This window comes from Ictidomys tridecemlineatus, chromosome 11, assembly GCF_052094955.1.
Source record: "Ictidomys tridecemlineatus isolate mIctTri1 chromosome 11, mIctTri1.hap1, whole genome shotgun sequence".
NCBI lineage: Eukaryota > Metazoa > Chordata > Mammalia > Rodentia > Sciuridae > Ictidomys > Ictidomys tridecemlineatus.
Window position 1 is genome coordinate 123853444 of NC_135487.1, and position 18831 is coordinate 123872274.

General features: G+C 41.9%; 1 long non-coding RNA gene across 1 annotated transcript; it reads left to right on the forward strand.

The window, feature by feature from the left end:
• The first annotated feature begins 15483 nt into the window (after positions 1–15483).
• Positions 15484–18746, forward strand: LOC144368429 (uncharacterized). The gene is made up of 4 exons (XR_013428185.1): positions 15484–16587; positions 17318–17457; positions 18109–18297; positions 18569–18746. It is a non-coding gene; the product is annotated as an uncharacterized LOC144368429 (long non-coding RNA).
• Positions 18747–18831: the final 85 nt, after the last annotated feature.

The window sequence follows — 18831 nt, forward strand, 5'->3', positions numbered from 1 at the left end:
TCTATGCGTCATTAAGGGAAGAACATATAAACACAGATGAACTTTACCACTAATGTGAAAACTGGTAATTTCATATGGACGTCAAAATGTGAGGGGCAGAAAATGATGAAGAATTTTCACAACTTGTCTCCCAGAAAGCAATGAAAAAACCCACTAACTTCCTTAAGAACCATTTCAGAACTCTGCAAATTTGTCATTGATTTGCAGCAACCTAAGAAGTTATTTATTCAGGAAGAACAGCTTACATTTGATAAGAACAGGGAGTGTTGGGTGTTTCAACCTGTCCTAGTCCCATTTCCCGTTATCCAGGTCCTCTGTAGTTTGGAAAATAACAGGGTGTGGTCAGGTCCAATAGGCGCTTGAGGAGCCGATGGGACTGGGCTCTTTCAGAGGTTCATTTCCAGAGAGTTGCCATCCTTTGACCTCTCAGTGGTCCCCAGGAAGACCCCATGCACAGTGCTGTCTGGATTTGGTCTATAGGGGAGTAGCCCCACTGAGACAAGTCATTAACTTAGGGGACACTTGTTGAAAGCGATGACTAGTAGTTGTTGGTGGCTGTGGCTGTATACAGGAGAGGATAACAGTTGATGCTAATCATAATCAAAGAGCTTATAACAAAAAGCTGGATAGGAGACCTGTGTACACAGGGACTCTGAAGAGCTCTGACGTATTCCTGGGAATCTAGATGCTCACACACATCAATAGAGCTAGACAGATTCCCAGTAAACAAGCCCACAGCAGCCACGGAGAGTGTTGGTTCCAGGTCTGTGGGTTACAGGATTGGCCCAAAGTGAGGTCCCGCCCTGTGCTTTTAGGAGTTAATACTTTTCCCTTGGAATGTCAGACCTGCAAGGAGTTTCTTTGATTGGCTGGAGGGCTTTGGACAACTGAACAGTCTAACAGTGTAATTTGGGATGGAGGCTGGCCCTACTAGATTATTTTAGGTGAGAGCTAGCCATGCCCCAAAGACCAACACTGTAATTTAGATTGGAGACTTTAGTTCACATGGCATCAGGTGACCTCCAAGTGGTTGAAGACTGAGGTCAACCATGTGGGTAATTAATCATGCCTACATGATTTGATATGCTTCAGATACAAGTTGTCTCCTAAAAGCTCATGCGTGACAATGTGAGAAATTTCAGAGGTCAACTAATTGTGTGATGAGGGTTTCGACCTAATCAGTACATTAATCCCATGAGAGGGTGGTAACTGTGGGCCTGTAGAAGGTGGCTGAAGGAGGTAGATTATTGGGGGTTTGACTTTGAGTCTCCCTGTTTGCTCGAGTGATGTCCCCAGATGATTTCCTCTACCACACACTTCCGCCATGATGTTCTGCCTCACCTCAGGCCTGAAGGATGGGTCAGCTGTCTATGGACTGAAACCTTTGAAACTGGAGCCCCCAAATAAACTTTTCCTCCTTAAAGTTATTCTTATCAGGTTTTTGGTCACAGAGGTGAAAAATCGACTAAAACAATGATGGAGGCCAAATAATACCTTTGACCATGAAGACTCAGACTGGCAAACTGCCCACTCACTGTATCACACACCAGAGCAAGAAGGTAATGCTCTCCCACCTGATCCCATGACGAGAGGATGACTGGAAACTCTGGTACTTCCCTGGGCTCTTCCTGATGTGTGTTTCCTGGGCTCACTTTTAATCTGTGTCCTTTCCAAGGTTATAATAAACTATAACCTTGACTGTAGTAGCTTTCCATGACTTCTGTGAGCTCTACCCAGGAGTTCTCACATGCCTCGAAAATCACACACCTTGGACTGATCCAGCTGTCTTCCATGTCTCTTTTGTATATTTTGAAAAAAATATTATTATCCTTGATATTATTATTAGCGGTGCTGGAGGCCAAATGCAGAGTCTCACTTGGTAGGCCAGTGCTCTGCTGCTGAGGTACAGCCTCAGCACCTTGCTGTCTTCCCTCTGGGCATAACATTCACGCTGCCTGACAAAATCATCAATCTCTCAGGTTATAAATTCAATATTTAGTGTCAACCAGTCTTTAAAACCATTCAGCAATCAGTTTTACACACGGTAAGGAAGAAAGATTAAAACTTTATTTGAAAAAAATATTTTTGTAGTTGGACAGCATGCCTTTATTTTATTTGTTTATTCTTATGTGGTGCTGAGGATTGAACCCAGTGCCTCACACATGCTAGGCGAGAACTCTGACACTGAGCACCAGCCCCAGCCCCAAGGATGAAGCTTTGTTTTTGAGCAATTATTCATGAAGATGCCGAAGGAGAGATCCTTAAATGATCACATTTTTTTTCTCTGAGCTTTTCATCATTTTTTGGCATCTGGAACAGATTCCCCATCCTCACCCAGAGCAAGGCCAGGATGTGTCCCTTGATGTTTTTATGTGTTCCAGTCCCTCCCATCACATGCTATGGCAAGGTGCCGGTTTTCTTGTGGGAAGCCACGTATGAATTGTGGATTTGTTTGAGCCACCACAAGACAGGGGGGTTGCTTTTCTGAGAACTCCTGACCTGCACCCACCAGTTGCAGATGGCTCAGATTCAGCCGACAGCCCACCTTAGCTCACAGCCCTAGGGTCAAATTCAGCCTCCTCTGGAAGTGGGTGTAATCTCCCTAGCCCTGTCTTTATCTGATTTTCTTCTTGAAGCCTGCCACACTGAAATCTCTTGCTGTATTTCCCCTTAAATAAAGAATTTGCACCTTTTTCATTGTGCATTTCCAGTTTCTGACAGGACTGAAAAACCTACCAAGCCCCAGCTTTTAAAACTATTTCCTACCTCTTGTCTTTTGTTCCTTATTGATTATTTTTAGGCTTTTAAAGTTTCCCAGCAGGTTCTCACTCCAAGCAGGAATCTGGGCTGCTGGGGTGTTGTTTTTTGTATAATGTGGAATTTGGCAAGATAGAGAGGATGGATTTTTCTTCTTCAACAGGAAATGAAAGCAGAATCAATTATTAGGTGAGTTATCTGGAAATAAATATGTCTTTTTTTCCCATGGGAGAGGTTGTGTAAGGGTCCAGCGGAGCGTCAGAGAAAGAGAACACACAAGAGATTGGCTCCATGCAATTGGCAAAAGGGGATTTATTGGGGATCCATTCCAGCACGCTGGGGCCCCGTGCTTACTCAAGAAGGGAGAGCAGCCCGGAGCCCAGAGCAGAGGTCAAGAAGAGCTTAAGTACACTTTCTGGAGAGGGCGGTGGGCTTTGCATACATCAGAACAAATCATCATGAGGCGCGGGAAAATTGAACAACAACTCTGAGACATGATTAGCACATTCATTGGCGGGAACATGTTGGGCGGGGGTGATTGGTCATTCCTAAGCGGGTTACACATTCAAACTGATTGGTTCGGGCCCTGTGACAAACTGCACAGGGCCCTAGGCTAAATGGCCAGTAGGGCATTGTCTTAACTATCTCAGGAATCTGGGTGTAGCAGAGGAACTTTGCGATGCCCGGGTCTTTTACATTTTAATTTTGCAGTTTAGAATCAGCTTAGAAATTTTACCCTTACATTTCCCACTCCTTTTTCTGGCTACTTTTAATCTTTAAAGTACTGAATCATAATTATTGGAGGGTCTCATTTTCCATTTCTGCCAGTGGAGCATATTGTTTTCTGATTACTATGAGTTGTCCTGCATTTCCTAGAATCGATTTCAGCATGGTCTCCATTTTAGATTTCACTCGATATTAGACCCCGATTTATCTAACTACACTGACTACTTAATTTTAAATCTGGCTTCATTTCCTCCCCTAATTTGGGAACTCCTTACTGCTGTGAGGAAGGGGGACGAAGAGAATCTTTCTGGCTTCTTCAGGCTGAAAACGGACGGCGTGGGGCAAGCAGTTTGGAGTCCCCCTTTAAAATATCGGGTCTATCGAGTGGTCCAGGCTAAAAGTCCAATTGAGAAGTAATAGGCTGGAGGGCCATTTGAATGATAGGTGGTCTATAAGAGAAACAAGAACTCATTAGAACTGGAACCAGATTGATGCAGCAATAAATGCCACAGCACAGGAATATACCAATGAGTATAATGGCCTAGACAAAGACTAACAATGTTTTTCACCAGGAAATACCAAGAACCAGGAGCTAAGGTATTGTTTCCACGACAAAGTTGCTGAGGGCATGGCTTCCATCTGAGCATGTAAATCTGCCGCAGTCTGGCTGGGCACAATTCAGGAGCCACTTGTCAAAAGAAACTAACTTTATTTTTAGAACTACAAATGCCAAGCAAAACAGCTCCTCAGGAAAAAAAAAACCCTCAGAGCCCAACTGCCACCACCGGCTTTCACAAGCCTCTCACCCACACCAACCTCACCACCTCCCACCATCCTCCTGCTCTTGAGGCTGATTGGCTGGGTCATGTGGGCGGAGCCAAAGAAGTCCCCCAATGAGCAGCTCCGTGGTCTGAAAGGGCAGGGAAACAGCCCAATGAGCAGCTCCGTGAAGGAGCCAATCAGCTAGATGTTGCTGGGGCCGCTGTGTGCCAATCATCAGCTGGCAGTCTGAAGGGCAGGGAAACAGCCCAATGAACATCACCACAGAGGAGCCAATCAGCTAGATGTTGCTGGGGCCACTGTGAGCCAATCATCAGCCGGCAGCTGGAAGTTTGCTGGCAGGTGGAAGTTTGCTGGGGCTCCTTTGGCTGTGGCTCTCAACATAAATCTTTAAGGATATTTGTCACCTTGTCAGAAATGTCAGGGATGTAAACACAACAACTAACATTTAGGGTTACAGATGTCTTTTCCCTTAAGATATAGTCTAATAATTTAATGCCATCTGATCCTGCAAAATCCTTTATTAGTATGACCTCTATGTCTAATAGAGAAATGTTTAATTCTGTTACTTAGGGCTGGATAACCATACTAGCAAACATCAAGCCTACCTGCGTTGGTTAGAAATAAAGGCCTTAGACTAAAACTACTCTAGCAGTCCCTTTGACAGTTATCAGGCATTTTTGTCTAAGAATTTCTTTTGTAACCTCCAGTTTACTTATTGTTGGAGGTTATATTTAACTATTATTATCATTTAAGATGTCCAGGAACAGCTGTGCTTTGGCTTTGACTGTCTTTGCTAAGTGTTTAAGATGAAGCAAGTCAAACTGACTTCTGTTTCTACCTATTGTTAACAGTCAGCTGAGTTACCCTGGGAGTCCTCGGGAACTTGACAGCAGCTTTTCAGTCCTGCTAGTGCCATTTGCGTTAGGATGGGTCCAGGTCTTGCTCGACCATACGGCTTTCATCAGAAGCGTCAGGGACGTTTCCCTTCTCTGATGACCCTCCTCTTCACAGCAAATGCACTGATTGGCCTTCTGCCCTCCACTGGTCTCATTAATCTCCCTGCTCAGGAAGTTATGCAGCCTGGAGTTGCAGAACCCTTTGGAGAAGTCCCCTATTCCCTGACTCAGACTGACTCAGAGGGCAAGAGCCAAATTTTTAATTTTTACACTTAATCTTAAACATCTAGCAAATAAGTCAACAGCCTTATATTAAGGGTACTGAACTTTAATGTCTATCTCTCTATTCTGTAGGTGACAACTCCCTATAACTCATTATCTTAAATTAAAATTGACCCAGGTTGTGAGTTCTTAAAGCAGTACCTCTTTAAAACATTAACAGGCAATCCTTAGACCATCTAAAAGCAAACTACAAAACAAAACTAACTAGGATAAAAACATATTTAGTTTATGTAATAGCTACCTTGAATTCTGGCAGAGTTATACATTATAATCCCCTGTTGAGGTCCTGGCAATCGTGACAAAAACCAACTTTTGGACACAACCTTAAATGCACTGAAATCTGGTCTATTTTTTTTTTATAGTCACTCCCACATGTAGTGAGATGGGACATAGAGCCTTATCTCAAGTAAGGCGGGGTTCTTCATAAATCTTAAGTACTATTGATCTTTGCTTTTTAGACATCATTTTACAAAGCTTACATAAACTGTTGCTCAAGTTTACATGAACATTAGCTAACACAACATAATATCACATCTAAAACATGAATTAAAGGAAGGCTGGAAGATTTTAACCTCTTGTAGGAAAGTAGCAAAGTACTTTTGTGTTTTACAATAAAAACTTTACCCAGATTAGGCTCTCATTAACTTAAAAATACATTTAAATTGTGTCTCAGTGTAGAAAGCAACATAGAACTTTATATATCTTACTGATAACAAGTCTAGTTATAGAACACAAATGATATAATTAAATCTCCAACATGTTTTTTCTTTTTCTTTTTAAGCCTAAAATCGCCATACAACTTTAGAACACCAGCTTGATATAATGTTCTTTTGAAGCTTTTACCTTACAAACTTGTATACCTTGTATACCTGGAAGATATGAACACATTAGTAACATCACAATTACATTGATAATTTTATGCTAACCAAGTTTGGCTTTTAAAGAAATAACAGCACAATTCTCTAAAACAACAGCACTTGTTTAACCAGCTGTTTAATTTCTTAAAGATTACCTGTTCAAAAACTTACACTTATAACCAACTTACACAGACTTTCTTTATCACTTACTTAAACCCTCTTATTTACTTAAACTCTTATCGTAAGAGTTTTTAATTTCTCTTTTCCGTATGTTAATCCCCTTTTTTAAATATGAAACAATCCTTGTAAATGTTTTAATTTAGGCAAATTATTGTATTTTAATAAAAAATATTTTGTTATTTACAGTACACAGTTAATCACATCTGTTTGCCATTTCGTGAAAATGCAAGCAATGTTTAAGAATATAGACTTATGTCTGTTGAGACTTTAAATTTTAGTAACCTTGTTCTCAGTGATGACAAAGCAACTTTACCCCCCCTTTTTTATTTACTAATTTATGAAAACATCAATAATATTACCCAATAGAATTTAAGAAGTTAAGAGTACTTGATGGTATATTTAACAGTTAGCATTTTAACCTTATAAATTAATCAGATGTCTAACAAATACATTTATGAGTAATTCCATGTCAAATCTACTTTACTCATTTTTATCAAGATATCAGGTAAATGTATTGAACAATATCAGGCATTTCTTTCATGTTGAAGAAAAGTCTTAGAAACAATGGATATTAGATATTTTATAGACATCAACAGTTTATTAGTTCTTTGACCACCTAGAGAGACTTGTGAGTTAAGTTTAATTCTAAAAACTTCTTTACTTTCATCTGTTTACTCAATTTAAATTGAAACTTTTAAAATTACATTAATTCAAGGTACTCGGATCCATTTTAATTCATGAGCATTTATTTTTCATTTGTCAATCTTGATATCAGGTACATGACATATGGACCCACACATATATGGACAGACAACACAACACACAGTGTGCACACATATAAAAGTGAAGGCCTTGTAGCTTTTCACAGATGAATCTCCATTGCAATGTTGCACATGTTTAAATACTTCATAATTGAATAAAAATAGAATTGATGAGGGAAAAAAATTAAACTAGGTGTATAGGACCAAAACGGTGAGCTCAAAAAATGTGAAATATAAAAAAAAAAAAAAAAAAAAAAAAAAAAACAAAAAAAAAAAAAAACAAGAGTTCTAGAAAAATGACATGTCTGGTAACTATTTTAGTCAAGTACCATACAATTTACTTTGGGATTTAGTCTAGTATGAGTTCAGGTAATAGAAGCTTTTATCTTTTTTTGTGGGGTGGGCAGGTCTCAGTCTCCAACTGGGCTTGCAGGCTTCTGCCATTTGCATTTCAGTGTAAGTCCTGCCTGAGGTCTACAAGGAGCTGGGAAAAACTGCTGGTTTGAGCAAAAACCTCATGCCTAAGACACTTGTTTTAACCATTTTAGTTGGTAATCAGTTAGGTTAAGATGAAAATTATCATACCGTAGTTCTTATTGTGTTTAAGAACAAAGCAATGTTAAGTTTCTTAATGAGATAAGCCACTGACTGTTGAGCTGGTCCTCTTCCTTGTGTGACCATACCTAGGGTTATTCCTTCTCTCTCAAGTGACAAACTGGTTAAATTTTGCTCCAAAACCTGTTCATTATTAAAGGGGAATAAACCTTTTGGAAACACGCTGTTCAGATATTTCTAAGAGGTCTAAAGTAAGAGGTGAGAACAGAAAAGCTGGTGCTTGTATTCAAGGGGAAACTGACCTCTTGGTTCCCTACAGAGAAGGAGGAGAAGCATACCAGGGGCATTTGAGGCTATAAGTTCTGAAATATCTCAATATAAAAATACACTGAGTACATCTGAGCACAGGAATAGTAATGGGGGATTTTAAACTGGCTTGTGAAGGTTAACTATGTGAACAGAGAGAACCTGGATGCTTTTCTTACTAAATACCTCATGTCTTTTGGTCCTACAATGGGAATTACTATGTTTCTGGTTGGGCAAAGGAAGGGGAGCACCCAGGAGGGATTGGATGTTGGGGGTAAGAGGGAATCCTCCTGAGAGTCCTGCTGAGCTCACACATTAGAGGCAGCATATTGTGCATCCAACTTAGTTTTTACTGTTCAGACTCCTTATTAATTATGTTATCTCTGACAAATCAAATTCCAATGGCAAGATTGTACAATACTTCAGAAAACCATTTGAAAAACAAATTGTTACACTAAAACACCATCTTTTTAAGACACATTTACAACTATTGGTGATCCATTCAGCCAATATCATTCCCAAAAAACAACCTATAAGACCAACACATATTGCCCATGTCTTAAAGGGCCAGAAAGAGATACAAAGCAAAAACACAATGACAGAGAGGATCTGCAAAGTATGCCTGACATGAGCAACCGGAAGGAGACCACAAGTCTAGATGGACACTCTGCCTCCAGATAGGCCCAGACATCATTAGGAATTCAGTGTTTTTGCTGAATGTTAGCCTGACTTTAAGCACAAGGAAATTATTAGAAAACTACAAAATGTAGACCATTGAAAAAGAGAGCTGACATATCTTCTTCAGTCAATGTCACCAGGAATAAGATAACAGAAAAGGCATTTGGGGTTAAAAAGATATTTTTAAAACACACTCATATATATATATATTTAGGTATGTATACACACACAAACATGCACACACACACACACACACACACATGCCCATACACACATGCCCATATACATATATTTATGTGTGTGTGTATATTTACATTATATATATATAATGTATATATAAATAAATATGTAAGAGTGTGCTCTTCTCCTCCTCCTCTTTTTATATAAAAAATTATATATAATTTATAAATACATAATTATATAAATATAATTATATATAAAATATATATGTGTGTATATATACATACATACACATATGTAAATATATGTATATGGATACATATACTATTCTTATCACTTGTTCTAGGGACTGGTCTAGAAATGGGAAACAAAGCCAAAAGAAAAAAGAATGAAAGAAAGAAAATAAACTTTTTTATATACAATTTTGCTTTAAAAGAAAAAATGTCACTGAAAGACTGCTATGCTGTTTCACCCTCCATGTCCATGAGTGATGCTGGCCTTCAACGTATGGCTACAGCAACATAAAAAGAAATCTCTATCATACATGTATACACACCTACTCACATCCTAGGAACACTCTGAAGACACAAAACAGACTTCAGTACAATTGGTGTCTTGCCCTCACCACTAAAAAACAAGGAGAGGGCTGCCATGTGCAAGACTTTGCATAGGCTTGGTGTGGACACCAGTCTCTTTCTGAGGGAAGTCAGGTTAATAAAATGGGACAGCATACTTAATGGGGGACAGGAGGGCAGTACATTTTGGAGAACATGTTAACAAAGGAAGCAGATTATGATAAGCTATGAATGAGAGGGCCTTTGTGAAGTCACCAATATCCTTCCCCTCATGGACTCAAAGAGCTCAGACCTGATGGTGCAGTGCAAAGTCCAGCTGGCTTGGCTCCGAGGAGCTACCTGGTGAGGTGTGGGTCTGTGAAAGGTGCTTGCTGAACACCACTGACACTGTCCAGCAGGGCCCTGCTGCTCACTAGGGTGCTTCTAGGACTGCCAAGGAATGCCATGTTGGGACCATAAGACTCATGTGTAGGGGGCAACTGTTGTCCCCAAGCTGATCATCTGAGGAGAGCTGCTGAGGTGAGAACCATGCTGTGGCAGGTGTTGTGCCACAGAAGCTGCTAGGAAGCAGTGTCACAAAGTTTACCATGCAATCTTAGGTGCTCTTTCCTTAATGCTGGACCTGGCAATATTTGCCTATGGGTATTCCATCACTGTCAGGAAGTAATTTTGTCTTTCTGCCTACCCTAGTAGGACACATCTCTGATCACCTCTTCAGACCTGCACCAGCTTTGAAGGAAGAGGGCCCAGATGCTCCTTAGCAGATGGGGTTATTCAGATAGGGGGAGGAGGCAGGCCAAGGCTTCCTTATGCTTTAGAGACCTGTGGTGGCTTTGCTTCTTATGTGGTTCCTAGAAGGCAAGGCTCTCAAGACAGGAGCACACAGCAGGGCCCTTAAGGATTTCATGGGCAAGCAAGCAAAACAACCCTGTTCAGATAGAACTGTCAGATCTGATGATAGTGCCCAGAGGCCGGCAAGAGGGCAAAGCATGAGGAAGGTAGGAACAGGATGGGAGATGGTTAAGAGGATGAGCCAAGGGGATGCACTGGGTCTAAAGGAGATTCCAGGTTCCAGCTTAGAGGAGAAGTCTCCCTGTACCTCCAAATCCTTGCTATCCCAGCCACCATCCCACTGCATGCTGTGTGGTCATATCCTACCACTTCCTTTTCATGAGCCAGTTCATGCTACAAGTTAGGTAGTCTGAAGGGAATTAAAGGCCTTTGTCATATCCTGGGAAAAGAAGAATGGATCATGAAAAACACACATGTAGAAACACCCTGTGGGGATTGGAGAGGAGATGTTGGGGGAAGTTCCCTGTTAAGTGTGTGTATCAGTTTTCTTAAGGAGAGGTCAAATTGACAGGGACCTCAGACATCATCTAAGTCTAGGTCCACCTTTTACAGATAAGGGGCATCAGCTCACAGAGACAAAGAGGCCAGCTAAAGGCATACAACCGGTCGTGACAAGCCTGGAGTTACAGACCAGATATCAGGAAGAAAAGATGGTGGACTGCACACTGGAGGGAGCCGGTGGGAACTGGAGGCTTCTGGGTTAACTTGGCAGGCACAGGATGAGGCTGTACAGAGGCAATCTTGTAAGTGTTGTGCTAAAGTGGCTCAGGAAAGAAAGCAATCCTCAGAGAAGATCCAAAGGGAAGCAGAAAACAAGAGCCAGTTAAATCAAGGCCCTTGATCCTTGATCATGCTATAGAGGTCAAAGCTCTAAGGGTACAATTTAGGAACATTCCTAGGAGAATGCTCAGCTCCTCTGATGTTTACCATCTAAGTGTAATGGTTTAATTTCTGATTTTTAAAACAATCAGTTACATATCAAGTTTTTCTTCAAAGTATTTCTAGGGAATTATAAGCACAGTATTTAAGTAAATGTATACAGTATCTGGTACACATATTTTAAATTTTTTTCCCTTAAAGTTCAGTGTTTTATTTGAATTATCAATTTTTTTCTTTCATGACAATGTGACCATATGGATCTTCCTTCATTTGTTTCTTTTTGCCTTCACCTGTTACTGCCTTCCATCATTTCATCTCTCTCCCTATGTACACCCCCATTTTCTGTCCACTTCTCACACTCTCCTGGGTCTTTTCAGTTTCTCCCTATGAGGTCATTTTTCTGTGCCCTGGCTTGTTGATCCCAGACACACTACCTGTGTTTCCGTTTTTTTGGTTTTTTTTTTTTAATATATATATATATATATATATATATATATATATATATATATATATATATAGTTCCTGTCCTGAGATAAATGGAATTGCTTTTTCCAGTGAGTAGGGCAGGCCAGGAGCTCTTGGGGGGGGATTAGTTAATATAACCATTCCATAGTCATTTTCTCTCATTCTGAGATGAATTTTGAGAGTGCAGATGGAGAGAGTAAGATAGACCTGCGAGGAAAATGCTGCCCTCTACTGTGGGCAGAGTAGTTGGCTGGTTTCAATTTAAATTTGTGTTTGTTTTTTTTTTTTTACCAAAATCTACTTTTAATAAGTGAACAGACCACCAGCCCCTACCCTGCTTTACCTGCACAGCCACTGCTGGCCCAGCTGCCACCTCACAGCAGGCCATCACCAGCCAGTAGTACCCTTGCCATCCTCACAGCCCCCTGTGGAAGTCCCCATCTCCATGCCTGTAAAGGGATGCCACAGAGACCGACTGCTGCTTTCAGTGCCTTTAGTGGACTGGAAATCTCAGTAAACTTCTCTGAGCAGCAAGGAACAAGGACTTGTTCAGACATCTCAGAACTGGATGTAGAGGTTGGCAGTAGACACAATCGATAAATAGACAACTTCTCAAATAAAAAGGCTCCACATGAGCTCCCCTCAGGGAGACATTCACACACCTGACTGCAGAGCACACCTGCCGCTGGCCAACAGGAGGGCGGCAGGCAGCCTTTGGAGGGTCAAGCAAAGGAGACAGGAGCTGGAGACCTCGCTGCACGATGTCCCGATTTGAGGGCTGCAGGGATCAGCAGGGACCACAGCAGCTGCCATTAAAAACAGAGCACAAACGCACCCCCTGGTGCTCTTGGCATGCCCTGTGCATGCAAGGAGGTGAGAGAGGCTTGTGTTGTGGTCTAAATGCCTGTGAAAAAAGGTCAGTGATTCTGCAAGCTTCGTACCCCAGGAGACGAAACACTAACTACGGATCCCGATGGCATCCTCAGACCCCGGGCTGTACTGGGGTCACTTAAGAGTCTGCTTTTTCTTTGCCACTTGGGCTGCCACAGTGGTTATGGATGCAAGGGTGTCCAGGCTGTCAGACATAGTCTTGGCTGGATCAGGCTGAACTGTTTCGGCCGGAGCTGTATTTGTACAGCTGTAGCCTGTGATCCACAACCGCCCTCATCTGCCGCTGGCCCTGATTCCACCCCCAAGAGCGCTGGCCAGTGGCTGGTCTCTGGGGGACTTGGCAGTGCATGGCAGGAAGGTCTTATGTGGTCAGGATGGTCTTGGAGGTGGCTTGATAGGGCATCCCAGGGCCATGCGTGGGGATGGAGGCAGCGAGCTCTGGCCCTCCCTCGCCATGCATTAGGCGGGAGTCTGAGTCCTGGACGCTGGAGGAAGCACGGGGATGAGTGTGGGATGGAGGTGGTCGCTCTGGCGCTGCATTGGGCTGGGGACTGCAGCGATGGCTGCTGATCAGTTGCCATCCAGGGTCAGGACGGCCATAGGGTGACGTGGGAGTCCCGGAGGGGAGGCGGCTGCGGGCGGGGCGGGGTCTCCCGCGAGGATGGAACCTTGAGATGGGCGCCCACGAGCGGTAGACGTCACCAGCGGGCACTATGGGAACCGGAACACTGGTCCTTGGTGATCAGTGAGCAGTTGGAGCAGGATGACGACGCTGCGGCAGCTGCGGACCAGAGCCATACTCGTGATACTCAGGATACTCACGGGTTAACTTGACTCTTCCTTCTGGGTTTTCGGGTCTTCACAATCCTCTTTCCCACTGCGATCGTTTTGTAAGTGTCATGACATTTCCTGAAATTTCATTCTGTTGAGTACCTAGGTAGAGAAACTGACAAGTGCTGTTCCCCTTTTACTTTTTCTTTTCCCACTTCTCCTCATCTAGGCCTTGGGTGATGACTACTTTGGGGAGGGTAGGGGGGCCTAAAGGGGCAGGGACACCCTCCTTGCCTTTCTTTCTGAGGGCCCCCACTGTTGCATCTCTATCCTGCCTCTTCTCTGTCCTTCCCTTATTACTGTCCCTTCTGTTTCCATTCACCATTTTTCACCCAAGACCTTAGCACACAGAGTTAGGGTATAAATTGGAATTGATAAGCTGGGAGATCCCAACTGCTACAAGGAGAGTATGTCCCTGTGAGTATGTGGCCAGGATGCCCCAAGACCCTGTGGGTGACAAAAATCTGGTGTTCCAAAGGTCGCCCCCCTTCTGTGGACACCAAGTGGACCAGAACTGTCCTTTTCTTTGAGTCAGACAGGTGCTGGTTTATTTCACTTTTTCACTGCTGTCCCTACCTTAGAGACCAAGGAGAGGGTTCCACACTGAGTCATTTGGATCTTTGACATCCACTGAGTTCTTTGGATCTTTTGGGGGAAGGGAGGAGTGTTAGGTGTTTGGTGAATATTCCAAGACCATTTCTAAACAGCAGGCAGCTTTTTGTACTATATCAGTTTTGTTCTTTTCCTGTTTGGTTCACTTGAGTTTGGGTGTAGGGGTCTCCCTCTTCATGAAAAAGAATTCAAAATTAGATGTGAAGATGAGTGTTCAGGATGAGTAAATAAATCACAGCACATTATACATGTATACATGTGTGTCTTTGAAATTAAATCCTCCCCATCCCAGTGTGTTCTTTAAGCAGTTTCCAGAAATGCCTACTTAGAAATGCTACCTTATTGTAAGAACTGTGCAAGGGAGGAACAGTGACACTTAAGCCTCACTAGGTTGACAATACCTATAGCTCTGGTCTCATGATTTTGATAAAACCTTTCAGACTGAATTGGAAGAAAGCCCAATGTGCCCAGGTAGAAAAGTTTCACCCCCCCCCCAAGTTGGCAGGATATTCAAGTTTGGCTGAGTTGAAAAATCACTGTTGAGTGAATGTAGGGTAACACCAGCCCACTCCACCCTCCCGAAAATAGAACAACCTCAATTATCATCGCCTTCACCTCCCACCTGTAAAAGCCCTTGACCTAGGAATGTGGGCATTTACAACTGCTCTTGGTCCCAGGGGGTTAGTACTACCAGTGAACAAAGATGATTCTTAGAAGGGATTCTGGAAGGATTTTGATTCCTTTCTATCATAATTCATTCAGCATTCACTCTGAAAATTTAGCAGGATCTCACTTTATGCTAGACAGAGTCCCTGTAGAACATTTCCATTTAATGAGTGGCAGAATACAATAACCAAAAACTAGAGACCAAGGAATGATTATTTTCAATGGAGGGAATGAAGTGATATTTTTGTGTGAGCTTCAAAGTAAAGGGTAACTTTCATAAGCACAGAAGTGGGGAGGCTCTCTGCACAGAATTTCTGGTTATCTCTAATGTCTACCAGGATCTCACTGCTTTGACAGTGCAGCCATGTGCTCAGAGCCACTGAGGAATCTAAAAGAGAGCTCTGTAGGTGGCCAGAATGTGCAGGTGTCTCAAATCAAGTCAGAAACACTTGATTTGAGACAAGAAGTCACAGACAATAGCTCTGCTTTGAAGCTTTGAAGAGTAGTTGGTTTGCTGTTTCTTTTTAATTTCCCATTCACTTTCATCATGGTGATGAGCACACACATAAAGATAATTCATGTGTGTAAAGAAACCAGGGGATTGATAAAGGTTGGGAGCAGATTTTGGTCTTTTCTGTGGAAAGTGGTATGTGTTTTATTAATTGTCTTTATTAGTACGTGATGAGGAAATGAGCCACCTTGTTCGTAGAGCAGATATTGGGCAACAATGCCTCCCTTGAAAAGAGTTTTATTTTTCTTGAAGAAAGTTTCAGGTTGTATTGCTGAGAAAGTTTTCAAATGTCACAGTCTTCCTTTTTATTTGATTTGTTGTGGTGTTCCATATTGAACCAGGGCTTCAGGCATGCTAGGCAAGCACTCTACCACTGAACTACACTCTAGCCCCATAGTCTTCCTTTGAAAGGAAGAAGTAGGAGCTAATTAACATGTTTATAGAAGTGATAGGGAAGGGTAAGTTCAGTTTCAACTTCAGGGTGTATGCAGACAGAACCTTCCATAATGTTACTTATAATATATTTCTCTAATATTCATTGAGTACCACCATGATGATACATTTGTGCTTAGCATGTTAGAATGAATGGCTGGCTTGCACAGGACATTCAGGGGACTCTAGGCTTGGTTGAGCCTTGCTGCAGAGAAATGAGAAGGAGAGTGATGGAGCTTATGGGGATGATCTTGAGATAGCCCAGAGTAGATCTGAAGGTAGACTACAAAAACCAAAACAAGTTTTTATTATGGGAAATTTCAAACATGCATGAAGTAGGCCAAACAGTATTTGAACTCTGTGTATACAACCTCAGTTTCAAAAATTATCAACACCTGAACAGTCTTTTATCTCTACTTGCATTATAATTAATAATCCTTAAAAGCAATTATACACAATACAACAACATGGCTGTGTTCCCAAAACATCCTTTATTTATAAAAATAGGCAGCTGCCCTTCATAACCCTGAATTCAAAGACGGATAGTGTTAGGTTGTATGTTTAGATGTGTGGTTCCTGTTCATTTTAGAGGTGACTGAAATAAGGGTTGAGGTTCATTATGGATATCTTTTATTTCAGCAGCATTTATTGAAAGTCCACGGAATTACTCTGGCATCTCTGTCAGAAATCGGTTGCCTGGGATCCAAGGTGGCAGAGTAGAGGAGATCCTGTTTCTGGCTGCTCTGTGCCTGAATCAGAGAAAGCTATCAGGTGGCTTCTCCTGCTCAGGCGGGGTCTTGCCTTGAGGGAACACAACATCTCAGTGCATGTGACAGGACTCCATCCAACAGATTTTCGCAGAATCCACCAGAGCTGCGAACACCAAGCAGAACTCAGAGCCTCCTTGTTCAGGTGAGAGTCCAAAGCCCACAGTTTGAGCACAGGCGTGACTCTCAAGGGGGGAGCAGAGACACCAACTCAGCACCTCATTGGGGTGGCAGAACTCCTGAGGACGCTCTGCTCCCACGCAGGTCCCCAGACCACATTCTAGGCAGAGCACGAGGACATCCCAGCTCCCACCACCTCACCAGACACCCCGACTGGGAAAAGGACTGTCTCCACCTTTCTCACCATCTTTGTTGGGTGTGGTTACCAGCCAGATCTGTGACTGCACAGGTACCTGGGTTCCAAATCCCCTCCCCCAGCTGTGATAACTCTGTATAGACACTATCAGCACAAAATCAGCTCTCAGTTGAACAAGAGCGCAGTGCCACCAGGACGCTGCCCACCTGGTGTGATCCTAAGGTGGAGGGCCTGAGGTCCCCCAGCTGAGACCTGATAAGCAAGAGAGGGGAGGGGGCTAATACCCAGGAGCAACTCAGAGAGACCAAGATTAGGGAAGCCCAGACAAGAGAGGGAGAGCTTCAGTCTTCTCACACTGGTTACCTACACCACCCTGAGGGCAGAGAACCAAGCTTGGAATAGACAACTCCACCTACTGAAAGTATGTTAGAAATGCAAAATAATAGCTTTTTGTAATATATAAAAAATTTCAAAGTCTAAAAATTATTCCAAGTACAATATCATGTGGTGTATGTTTTTGTCATTTTACCTTCTTACACACGAACATTTCTGCTGTTAGGACCCTGCTCCCTTGGAACATTTCAGCAATCACTAATGGCAAAAGCAGCTACCACCCATAAGTTCAGAAGATGGAAATTTCCTGGAAGATGTAGAATCTGTGAACGCATTGTCATATTTCGAGGTTTTAAATGCGAAGAGGTAAGATCTTTTTGGAATCACAATTTTTTCTTTTGCTATATACTTTTTTGTTATGATTTTACTTATTTGGAGATGTGTGTGTCCACACACAAACACACATATGAATATGTTGTCAGGGTCTTGCACATGCCATATTTTTAGAGAGACAGAAAGAAGAAAGAGAGAAAGAGAGAGAGAGAGACACAGAGAGAGAGAAATTTTAATATTTATTTTTCAGTTTTCTGTGGACACAACATCTTTTTTTTAATTTTATGTAGTGCTGAGGATCGAACCCATCACCCTGCGCACACCAGGCAAGCGCATTACCGCTTGAGCCACATCCCCAGCCCATCCACCCTTTCTTAAAATTGTGTTTTGAAATGGGTTCTTGCTAGATTGGTCTGGCCTTCAACTTGTGAAATTCCTGTTTCAACTCTCAAGTAGCTGGAATCATGGGCATATGCCATCACACCTGGCTTGCCAATACATTTTTAATAAAGTCCCACAGTTTATTTCTGTAGTTTTCTACTTTGTTTTGCTGTTAAATGCAATTCACAAACCACAAGTAGTACTTTTTAACTTATTTTTGTCGTTATTAGTCTGCCTGTAATTTCCTAGTTGTGAATAATTTTAAGGTGAGTCAATCAGTTTTCAAATATCATTTTCTTGTAGTGTCTTCTTGCCTGCCATAAAAAATGCATGGCAAACTTAACCATCGTTTGCGGACATCAGAAACTGCAGGGGAAAATGCACTTATTTGGAGAAGAATTGTCCTGTGTTGCCAAAAAGGAGCCAGATGGCATTCCTTTCATCATCAAAATGTGTACTTTAGAAATTGAAAAGACTGCCTTGTGTTTACAAGTATGTTGTTTACTCCTAAAACTCTAAAAACATAAATGCCTTTGTGATTTGTTTTAATGAAAAAGAGACTTTCAGAAAATCAGCACTCTCCATTTGTAATAACTAAATTTATTCACATTTATTTGGAAAAGGTTAATTGATTTAACTTCAACTTGTAATTTTTAAATACTAATAAAAATTGAAGTAGATACATCAACTCTGTCTACATGTCTGCATTTAGTCCTTTGTACTAAAGTAAAATATTGCATTCTGTTTTTCTTTTCTCTTCAAGGGAATTTACCGAGTCAGTGGCAGCAAGGCAAAAATCGCAATTCTGTGTCAAGCTCTGGAAACGGGAAGGCATTTAGTAGATCTGTCCCAATTTTCGTCACATGACATCTGTGAAGTGTTAAAATATTACATTCAAAAGGTTAAAGTTTTATTCTAAACCTACCATCAAATGCAAACAGCAAAAATATTTTATATTTCATAGTTTTCATTGGTATAGACTATGGCATCACCCCCCTCATTATTCTAAGATTTTATAATGATGTA